We start from the raw sequence: 9,898 nt of genomic DNA on the forward strand, positions 1-9,898 counted from the left end.
TATAGCCCGGGGCCTGAAGGTGGTGGGGCGGGTCGCCTCAAGCCGGGGCCTGAGGGTGGTGGGGCGGGTCGCCTGTAGCCCGGGGCCTGAGGGTGGTGGGGCGGGTCGTCTGTAGCCCGGGGCCTGAGGGTGGTGGGGCGGGTCGCCTGTAGCCCGGGGCCTGAGGGTGGTGGGGCGGGTCGCCTCAAGCCGGGGCCTGACGGTGGTGGGGCGGGTCGCCTCAAGCCGGGGGCCTGAGGGTGGTGGGGCGGGTCGCCTCAAGCCGGGGCCTGAGGGTGGTGGGGCGGGTCGCCTCAAGCCGGGGCCTGAGGGTCGTGGGGCGGGTCGCCTCAAGCTGGGGCCTGGGGGTGGTGGGGCGGGCCGCCTCAAGCCGGGGCCTGAGGGTGGTGGGGCGGGGTCGCCTCAAGCCGGGGCCTGAGGGTGGTGGGGCGGGTCGTCTCAAGCCGGGGCCTGAGGGTGGTGGGGCGGGTCGCCTCAAGCCGGGGCCTGGGGGTGGAGGGGCGGGCCGCCTCAAGCCGGGGCCTGAGGGTGGTGGGGCGGGGCGCCTCAAGCCGGGGCCTGAGGGTGGTGGGGCAGGTCGCCTCAAGCCGGGGCCTGAGGATGGTGGTGGTCGCCTCAAGCCGGGGCCTGAAGGTGGTGGGGCGGGTCGCCCTCAGCCGGGGCCTGAGGGTGGTGGGGCGGGTCGCCTCAAGCCGGGGCCTGAGGGTGGTGGGGCAAGTCGCCTCAAGCCGGGGCCTGAGGGTGGTGGGGGTGGTCGCCTCAAGCCGGGGCCTGAAGGTGGTGGGGCGGGTCGCCTCCAGCCGGGGCCTGAGGGTGGTGGGGCGGGTCGCCTCAAGCCGGGGCTGGAGGGTGGTGGGGCGGGTCGCCTCAAGCCGGGGCCTGAGGGTGGTGGGGCGGGTCACCTGTAGCCCAGGGCCTGAGGGTGGTGGGGCGAGTCGCCTCAAGCCGGGGCCTGCGGGTGGTGGTGGTGCGGGTTGCCTGTAGCCCGGGGCCTGAGGGTGGTGGGGCGGGTAGCCTGTAGCCCGGGGCCTGAGGGTGGTGGGGCGGGTCGCATCAAGCCGGGGCCTGAGGGTGGTGGGGCGGGTCGCCTGTAGCCCGGGGCCTGAGGGTGGTGGGGCGGGTCGCCTGAAGCCGGGGCCTGAGGGTGGTGGGGCGGGTCGCCTCAAGCCGGGGCCTGAGGGTGGTCGGGCGGGTCGCCTCAAGCCGGGGCCTGAGGGTGGTGGAGCGGGTCGCCTCAAGCCGGGGCCTGAGGGTGGTGGGGCGGGTCGCCTCAAGCCGGGGCCTGAGGGTGGTGGGGCAGGTCGCCTAAAGCCGGGGCCTGTGGGTGGTGGGGCGGATCGCCTCAAGCCGGGGCCTGGGGGTGGTGGGGCGGGTCGCCTTAAGCCGGGGCCTGGGGGGTGGTGGGCCGGGTCGCCTCAAGCCGGGGCCTGAGGGTGGTGGGGCGGGTCGCCTCAAGCCGGGGCCTGAGGGTGGAGGGGCGGGTTGCCTGTAGCCCGGGGCCTGAGGGTGGTGGGGCGGGTCGCCTCAAGCCGGGCCTGAGGGTGGTGGGGCGGGTAGCCTCAAGCCGGGGCCTGAGGGTGGTGGGGCGGGTCGCCTGTAGCCCGGGGCCTGAGGGTGGTGGGGCGGGTCGCCTGTAGCCCGGGGCCTGAGGGTGGTGGGGCGGGTTGCCTGTAGCCCGGGGCCTGAGGGTGGTGGGGCGGGTCGCCTCAAGCCGGGCCTGAGGGTGGTGGGGCGGGTCGCCTCAAGCCGGGGCCTGAGGGTGGTGGGGCGGGTCGCCTCAAGCCGGGGCCTGAGGGTGGTGGGGCGGGTCGCCCCCAGCCAGGGCCTGAGGGTGGTGGGGCGGGTCGCCTCAAGCCGGGGCCTGAGGGTGGTGGGGCGGGTCGCCTCAAGCCGGGGCCTGAGGGTGGTGGGGCGGGTCGCCTCAAGCCGTGGCCTGAGGGTGGTGGGGCGGATCGCCTCAAGCCGGGGCCTGAGGGTTGTGGGGCGGGTCGCCGGTAGCCCGGGGCCTGAGGGTGGTGGGGCGGGTCGCCTCAAGCCGGGGCCTGAGGGTGGTGGGGCGGGTCGCCTGTAGCCAGGGGCCTGAGGGTGGTGGGGCGGGTCGTCTCAAGCCGGGGCCTGAGGGTGGTGGGGCGGGTCGCATGTAGCCCGGGGCCTGAGGGTGGTTGGGCTGGTCGCCTGTAGCCTGGGGCCTGGGGGTGGTGGGGCGGGTCGCCTCAAGCCGTGGCCTGAGGGTGGTGGGGCGGGTCGTCTCAAGCCGGGGCCTGAGGGTGGTGGGGCGGGTCGCCTCAAGCCGGGGCCTGAGGGTGGTGGGGCTGGTCGCCTCAAGCCGGAGCCTGTGGGTGGTGGGGCGGGTCGCCTGTAGCCCGGGGCCTGAGGGTGGTGGGGCGGGTCGCCTCAAGCCGGGGCCTGAGGGTGGTGGGGCGGGTCGCCTCAAGCCGGGGCCTGAGGGTGGTGGGGCGGGTCGCCTCAAGCCGGGGCCTGAGGGTGGTGGGGCGGGTGGCCTCAAGCCGGGGCCTGAGGGTGGTGGGGCGGGTCGCCTCAAGCCAGGGCCTGGGGGTGGTGGGGTGGGTCGCCTCAAGCCGGGGCCTGAGGGTGGTGGGGCAGGTCGCCTCAAGCCGGGGCCTGAGGGTGGTGGGGCTGGTCGCCTCAAGCCGGGGCCTGAGGGTAGTGGGGCGGGACGCCTGTAGCCTGGGGCCTGAGGGTGGTGGGGCGGGTCGCCTGTAGCCCGGGGCCTGAGGGTGGTGGGGCGGGTCGCCTGTAGCCCAGGGCCTGAGGGTGGTGGGGCGGGTCGCCTCAAGCCGGGGCCTGAGGGTGGTGGGGCGGGTCGCCTCAAGCCGGGGCCTGAGGGTGGTGGGGCGGGTCGCCTCAAGCCGGGGCCTGAGGGTGGTGGGGCGGGTCGCCTCAAGCCGGGGCCTGAGGGTGGTGGGGCGGGTCGCCTGTAGCCCGGGGCCTGAGGGTGGTGGGGCGGGTCACCTCAAGCCGGGGCCTGAGGGTGGTGAGGCGGGTCGCCTGTAGCCCGGGGCCTGAGGGTGGTGGGGCGGGTCGCCTCAAGCCGGGGCCTGAGGGTGGTGGGGCGGGTCGCCTCAAGCCGGGACCTGAGGGTGGTGGGGCGGGTCGCCTCAAGCCGTGGCCTGAGGGTGGTGTGGAGGGTCGCCTCAAGCCGTGGCCTGAGGGTGGTGGGGCGGGTCGCCTCAAGCCTGGGCCTGAGGGTGGTGGGGCGGGTCGTCTGTAGCCCGGGGCCTGAGGGTGGTGGGTCGGGTCGCCTCAAGCCGGGGCCTGAGGGTGGTGGTGCGGGTCGCCTGTAGCCCGGGGCCTGAGGGTGGTGGGGCGGGTCGCCTCAAGCCGGGGCCTGAGGGTGGTGGTGCGGGTCGCCTGTAGCCCGGGGCCTGAGGGTGGTGGGGCGGGTCGCCTCAAGCCGGGGCCTGAGGGTGGTAGGACGGGTCGCCTCAAGCCGGGGCCTGAGGGTGGTGTGGCGGGTCGCCTCAAGCCTGGGCCTGAGGGTGGTGGGGCGGGGTCGCCTCAAGCCGGGGCCTGAGAGTGGTGGGGCGGGGTCGCCTCAAGCCGGGGCCTGAGGGTGGTGGGGCGGGGGTCGCCTGAAGCCGGGGCCTGAGGGTGGTGGGGGCGGGTCGCCTCAAGCCGGGGCCTGAGGGTGGTGGGGCGGGTCGCCTCCAGCCGGGGCCTGAGGGTGGTGGGGCAGGTCGCCTAAAGCCGGGGCCTGTGGGTGGTGGGGCGGATCACCTCAAGCCGGGGCCTGGGGGTGGGTGGGGCGGGTCGCCTTAAGCCGGGGCCTGGGGGTGGTGGGCCGGGTCGCCTCAAGCCGGGGCCAGAGGGTGGTGGGGCGGGTTGCCTCAAGCCGGGGCCTGAGGGTGGTCGGGCGGGTCGCCTCAAGCCGTGGCCTGAGGGTGGTGGAGCGGGTCGCCTCAAGCCGGGGCCTGAGGGTGGTGGGGCGGGTCGCCTCAAGCCGGGGTCTGAGGGTGGTGGGGCGGGTCGCCTCAAGCCGGGGCCTGAGGGTGGTGGGGGCGGGTCGCCTGTAGCCCGGGGCTTGTGGGGTGGTGGGGCGGGTCGCCTCAAGCCGGGGCCTGAGGGTGGTGGGGCGGGTCGCCTCAAGCCGGGGCCTGAGGGTGGTGGGGCGGGTCGCCTCAAGCCGGGGCCTGAAGGTGGTGGGGCGGGTCGCCTCAAGCCGGGGCCTGAGGGTTGGGTGGCGGGTCACCTCAAGCCGGGGCCTGAGGGTGGTGGGGCGGGTCGCCTCAAGCCGGGGCCTGAGGGTGGTGGGGCATGTCGCCTCCAGATGGGGCCTGAGGGTGGTGGGGCAGGTCGCCTAAAGCCGGGGCCTGTGGGTGGTGGGGCGGATCGCCTCAAGCCGGGGCCTGGGGGTGGTGGGCCGGATCGCCTCAAGCCGGGGCCTGGGGGTGGTGGGCCGGGTCGCCTCAAGCCGGGGCCTGAGGGTGGTGGGGCGGGTCGCCTGTAGCCGGGGGCCTGAGGGTGGTGGGGCGGGTCGCCTCAAGCCGGGCCTGATGGTGGTGGGGCGGGTCGCCTATAGCCCGGGGACTGAAGGTGGTGGGGCGGGTCGCCTCAAGCCGGGGCCTGAGGGTGGTGGGGCGGGTCGCCTGTAGCCCGGGGCCTGAGGGTGGTGGGGCGGGTCGTCTGTAGCCCGGGGCCTGAGGGTGGTGGGGCGGGTCGCCTCAAGCCGGGGCCTGAGGGTGGTGGTGCGGGTCGCCTGTAGCCCGGGGCCTGAGGGTGGTGGGGCGGGTCGCCTCAAGCCGGGGCCTGAGGGTGGTGGGGCGGGTCGCCTCAAGCCGGGGCCTGAGGGTGGTGGGGGCGGGTCGTCTCAAGCCGGGGCCTGAGGGTGGTGGGGCGGGTCGCCTCAAGCCGTGGCCTGAGGGTGGTGGGGCGGGGTCGCCTCAAGCCGTGGCCTGAGGGTGGAGGAGGGCGGGTCGCCTCAAGCCGGGGCCTGAGGGTGGTGGGGCGGGTCGCCTCAAGCCGGGGCCTGAGGGTGGTGGGGCGGGTCGCCTCAAGCCGGGGCCTGAGGGTGGTGGGGCAGGTCGCCTAAAGCCGGGGCCTGTGGGTGGTGGGGCGGATCGCCTCAAGCCGGGGCCTGGGGGTGGTGGGCCGGGTCGCCTCAAGCCGGGGCCTGAGGGTGGTGGGGCGGGTCGCCTGTAGCCGGGGCCTGAGGGTGGTGGGGCGGGTCGCCTCAAGCCGGGCCTGAGGGTGGTGGGGCGGGTCGCCTATAGCCCGGGGACTGAAGGTGGTGGGGCGGGTCGCCTCAAGCCGGGGCCTGAGGGTGGTGGGGCGGGTCGCCTGTAGCCCGGGGCCTGAGGGTGGTGGGGCGGGTCGTCTGTAGCCCGGGGCCTGAGGGTGGTGGGGCGGGTCGCCTCAAGCCGGGGCCTGAGGGTGGTGGTGCGGGTCGCCTGTAGCCCGGGGCCTGAGGGTGGTGGGGCGGGTCGCCTCAAGCCGGGGCCTGAGGGTGGTGGGGCGGGTCGCCTCAAGCCGGGGCCTGAGGGTGGTGGGGCGGGTCGTCTCAAGCCGGGGCCTGAGGGTGGTGGGGCGGGTCGCCTCAAGCCGTGGCCTGAGGGTGGTGGGGCGGGTCGCCTCAAGCCGTGGCCTGAGGGTGGTGGGGCGGGTCGCCTCAAGCCGGGGCCTGAGGGTGGTGGGGCGGGTCGCCTCAAGCCGGGGCCTGAGGGTGGTGGGGCGGGTCGCCTCAAGCCGGGGCCTGAGGGTGGTGGGGCGGGTCGCCTCAAGCCGGGGCCTGAGGGTGGTAGGACGGGTCGCCTCAAGCCGGGGCCTGAGGGTGGTGGGGCGGGTCGCCTCAAGCCTGGGCCTGAGGGTGGTGGGGCGGGGTCGCCTCAAGCCGGGGCCTGAGAGTGGTGGGGCGGGGTCGCCTCAAGCCGGGGCCTGAGGGTGGTGGGGCGGGGTCGCCTCAAGCCGGGGCCTGAGGGTGGTGGGGCGGGTCGCCTCAAGCCGGGGCCTGAGGGTGGTGGGGCGGGTCGCCTCAAGCCGGGGCCTGAGGGTGGTGGGGCGGGTCGCCTAAAGCCGGGGCCTGTGGGTGGTGGGGCGGGTCGCCTCAAGCCGGGGCCTGAGGGTGGTGGGGCGGGTCGCCTCAAGCCGGGGCCTGAGGGTGGTGGGGCGGGTCGCCTCAAGCCGGGGCCTGAGGGTGGTGGGGCAGGTCGCCTAAAGCCGGGGCCTGTGGGTGGTGGGGCGGATCGCCTCAAGCCGGGGCCTGGGGGTGGTGGGGCGGGTCGCCTAAAGCCGGGGCCTGTGGGTGGTGGGGCGGATCGCCTCAAGCCGGGGCCTGGGGGTGGTGGGGCGGGTCGCCTTAAGCCGGGGCCTGGGGGTGGAGGGGCGGGTCGCCTCAAGCCGGGGCCTGAGGGTGGAGGGGCGGGTCGCCTCAAGCCGGGCCTGAGGGTGGTGGGGCGGGTCGCCTATAGCCCGGGGCCTGAAGGTGGTGGGGCGGGTCGCCTCAAGCCGGGGCCTGAGGGTGGTGGGGCGGGTCGCCTGTAGCCCGGGGCCTGAGGGTGGTGGGGCGGGTCGCCTTAAGCCGGGGCCTGGGGGTGGAGGGGCGGGTCGCCTCAAGCCGGGGCCTGGGGGTGGTGGGCCGGGTCGCCTCAAGCCGGGGCCTGAGGGTGGTGGGGCGGGTCGCCTCAAGCCGGGGCCTGAGGGTGGAGGGGCGGGTCGCCTCAAGCCGGGCCTGAGGGTGGTGGGGCGGGTCGCCTATAGCCCGGGGCCTGAAGGTGGTGGGGCGGGTCGCCTCAAGCCGGGGCCTGAGGGTGGTGGGGCGGGTCGCCTGTAGCCCGGGGCCTGAGGGTGGTGGGGCGGGTCGTCTGTAGCCCGGGGCCTGAGGGTGGTGGGGCGGGTCGCCTGTAGCCCGGGGCCTGAGGGTGGTGGGGCGGGTCGCCTCAAGCCGGGGCCTGAAGGTGGTGGGGCGGGTCGCCTCAAGCCGGGGCCTGAGGGTGGTGGGGCGGGTCGCCTCAAGCCGGGGCCTGAGGGTGGTGGGGCGGGTCGCCTCAAGCCGGGGCCTGAGGGTCGTGGGGCGGGTCGCCTCAAGCTGGGGCCTGGGGGTGGTGGGGCGGGCCGCCTCAAGCCGGGGCCTGAGGGTGGTGGGGCGGGCCGCCTCAAGCCGGGGCCTGAGGGTGGTGGGGCGGGCCGCCTCAAGCCGGGGCCTGAGGGTGGTGGGGCGGGTCGCCTCAAGCCGGGGCCTGGGGGTGGAGGGGCGGGCCGCCTCAAGCCGGGGCCTGAGGGTGGTGGGGCGGGGCGCCTCAAGCCGGGGCCTGAGGGTGGTGGGGCAGGTCGCCTCAAGCCGGGGCCTGAGGGTGGTGGTGGTCGCCTCAAGCCGGGGCCTGAAGGTGGTGGGGCGGGTCGCCCTCAGCCGGGGCCTGAGGGTGGTGGGGCGGGTCGCCTCAAGCCGGGGCCTGAGGGTGGTGGGGCAAGTCGCCTCAAGCCGGGGCCTGAGGGTGGTGGGGGTGGTCGCCTCAAGCCGGGGCCTGAAGGTGGTGGGGCGGGTCGCCTCCAGCCGGGGCCTGAGGGTGGTGGGGCGGGTCGCCTCAAGCCGGGGCTGGAGGGTGGTGGGGCGGGTCGCCTCAAGCCGGGGCCTGAGGGTGGTGGGGCGGGTCGCCTGTAGCCCAGGGCCTGAGGGTGGTGGGGCGAGTCGCCTCAAGCCGGGGCCTGCGGGTGGTGGTGGTGCGGGTTGCCTGTAGCCCGGGGCCTGAGGGTGGTGGGGCGGGTAGCCTGTAGCCCGGGGCCTGAGGGTGGTGGGGCGGGTCGCATCAAGCCGGGGCCTGAGGGTGGTGGGGCGGGTCGCCTGTAGCCCGGGGCCTGAGGGTGGTGGGGCGGGTCGCCTGAAGCCGGGGCCTGAGGGTGGTGGGGCGGGTCGCCTCAAGCCGGGGCCTGAGGGTGGTCGGGCGGGTCGCCTCAAGCCGGGGCCTGAGGGTGGTGGAGCGGGTCGCCTCAAGCCGGGGCCTGAGGGTGGTGGGGCGGGTCGCCTCAAGCCGGGGCCTGAGGGTGGTGGGGCAGGTCGCCTAAAAAAGCCGGGGCCTGTGGGTGGTGGGGCGGATCGCCTCAAGCCGGGGCCTGGGGGTGGTGGGGCGGGTCGCCTTAAGCCGGGGCCTGGGGGTGGTGGGCCGGGTCGCCTCAAGCCGGGGCCTGAGGGTGGTGGGGCGGGTCGCCTCAAGCCGGGGCCTGAGGGTGGAGGGGCGGGTTGCCTGTAGCCCGGGGCCTGAGGGTGGTGGGGCGGGTCGCCTCAAGCCGGGCCTGAGGGTGGTGGGGCGGGTAGCCTCAAGCCGGGGCCTGAGGGTGGTGGGGCGGGTCGCCTGTAGCCCGGGGCCTGAGGGTGGTGGGGCGGGTCGCCTGTAGCCCGGGGCCTGAGGGTGGTGGGGCGGGTTGCCTGTAGCCCGGGGCCTGAGGGTGGTGGGGCGGGTCGCCTCAAGCCGGGCCTGAGGGTGGTGGGGCGGGTCGCCTCAAGCCGGGGCCTGAGGGTGGTGGGGCGGGTCGCCTCAAGCCGGGGCCTGAGGGTGGTGGGGCGGGTCGCCTCCAGCCGCGGCCTGAGGGTGGTGGGGCGGGTCGCCCCCAGCCAGGGCCTGAGGGTGGTGGGGCGGGTCGCCTCAAGCCGGGGCCTGAGGGTGGTGGGGCGGGTCGCCTCAAGCCGGGGCCTGAGGGTGGTGGGGCGGGTCGCCTCAAGCCGTGGCCTGAGGGTGGTGGGGCGGATCGCCTCAAGCCGGGGCCTGAGGGTTGTGGGGCGGGTCGCCGGTAGCCCGGGGCCTGAGGGTGGTGGGGCGGGTCGCCTCAAGCCGGGGCCTGAGGGTGGTGGGGCGGGTCGCCTGTAGCCAGGGGCCTGAGGGTGGTGGGGCGGGTCGTCTCAAGCCGGGGCCTGAGGGTGGTGGGGCGGGTCGCATGTAGCCCGGGGCCTGAGGGTGGTTGGGCTGGTCGCCTGTAGCCCGGGGCCTGGGGGTGGTGGGGCGGGTCGCCTCAAGCCGTGGCCTGAGGGTGGTGGGGCGGGTCGTCTCAAGCCGGGGCCTGAGGGTGGTGGGGCGGGTCGCCTCAAGCCGGGGCCTGAGGGTGGTGGGGCTGGTCGCCTCAAGCCGGAGCCTGTGGGTGGTGGGGCGGGTCGCCTGTAGCCCGGGGCCTGAGGGTGGTGGGGCGGGTCGCCTGTAGCCCGGGGCCTGAGGGTGGTGGGGCGGGTCGCCTCAAGCCGGGGCCTGAGGGCGGTGGGGCGGGTCGCCTGTAGCCCGGGGCCTGAGGGTGGTGGGGCGGGTCGCCTGTAGCCCGGGGCCTGAGGGTGGTGGGCGGGTCGCCTCAAGCCGGGGCCTGAGGGTGGTGGGGCGGGTCGCCTGTAGCCCGGGGCCTGAGGGTGGTGGGGCGGGTCGCCTCAAGCCGGGGCCTGAGGGTGGTGGGGCGGGTCGCATCAAGCCGGGGCCTAAGGGTGGTGGGGCGGGTCGCCTCAAGCCGGGGCCTGAGGGTGGTGGGGGTAGTCGCCTCAAGCCGGGGCCTGAGGGTGGTGGGGCGGGTCGCCTCCAGCCGGGGCCTGAGGGTGGTGGGACGGGTCGCCTCCAGCCGGGGCCTGAGGGTGGTGGGGCGGGTCGCCTCAAGCCTGGGCCTGAGGGTGGTGGGGGGGGTCGCCTCAAGCCGGGGCCTGAGGGTGGTGGGGCGGGTCGCCACAAGCCTGGGCCTGAGGGTGGTGGGGCGGGTCGCCTGTAGCCCGGGGCCTGAGGGTGGTGGGGCGGGTCGCCTCAAGCCGGGGCCTGAGGGTGGTGGGGCGGGTCGCCTCAAGCCGGGGCCTGAGGGTGGTGGGGCGGGTCGCCTGTAGCCCGGGGCCTGAGGGTGGTGGGGCGGGTCGCCTGAAGCCGGGGCCTGAGGGTGGTGGGGCGGGTCGCCTCAAGCCGGGGCCTGAGGGTGGTCGGGCGGGTCG

The sequence above is a fragment of the Eleutherodactylus coqui genome, chromosome 6 (assembly GCF_035609145.1).
Source record: "Eleutherodactylus coqui strain aEleCoq1 chromosome 6, aEleCoq1.hap1, whole genome shotgun sequence".
Taxonomy (NCBI): Eukaryota; Metazoa; Chordata; class Amphibia; order Anura; family Eleutherodactylidae; genus Eleutherodactylus; species Eleutherodactylus coqui.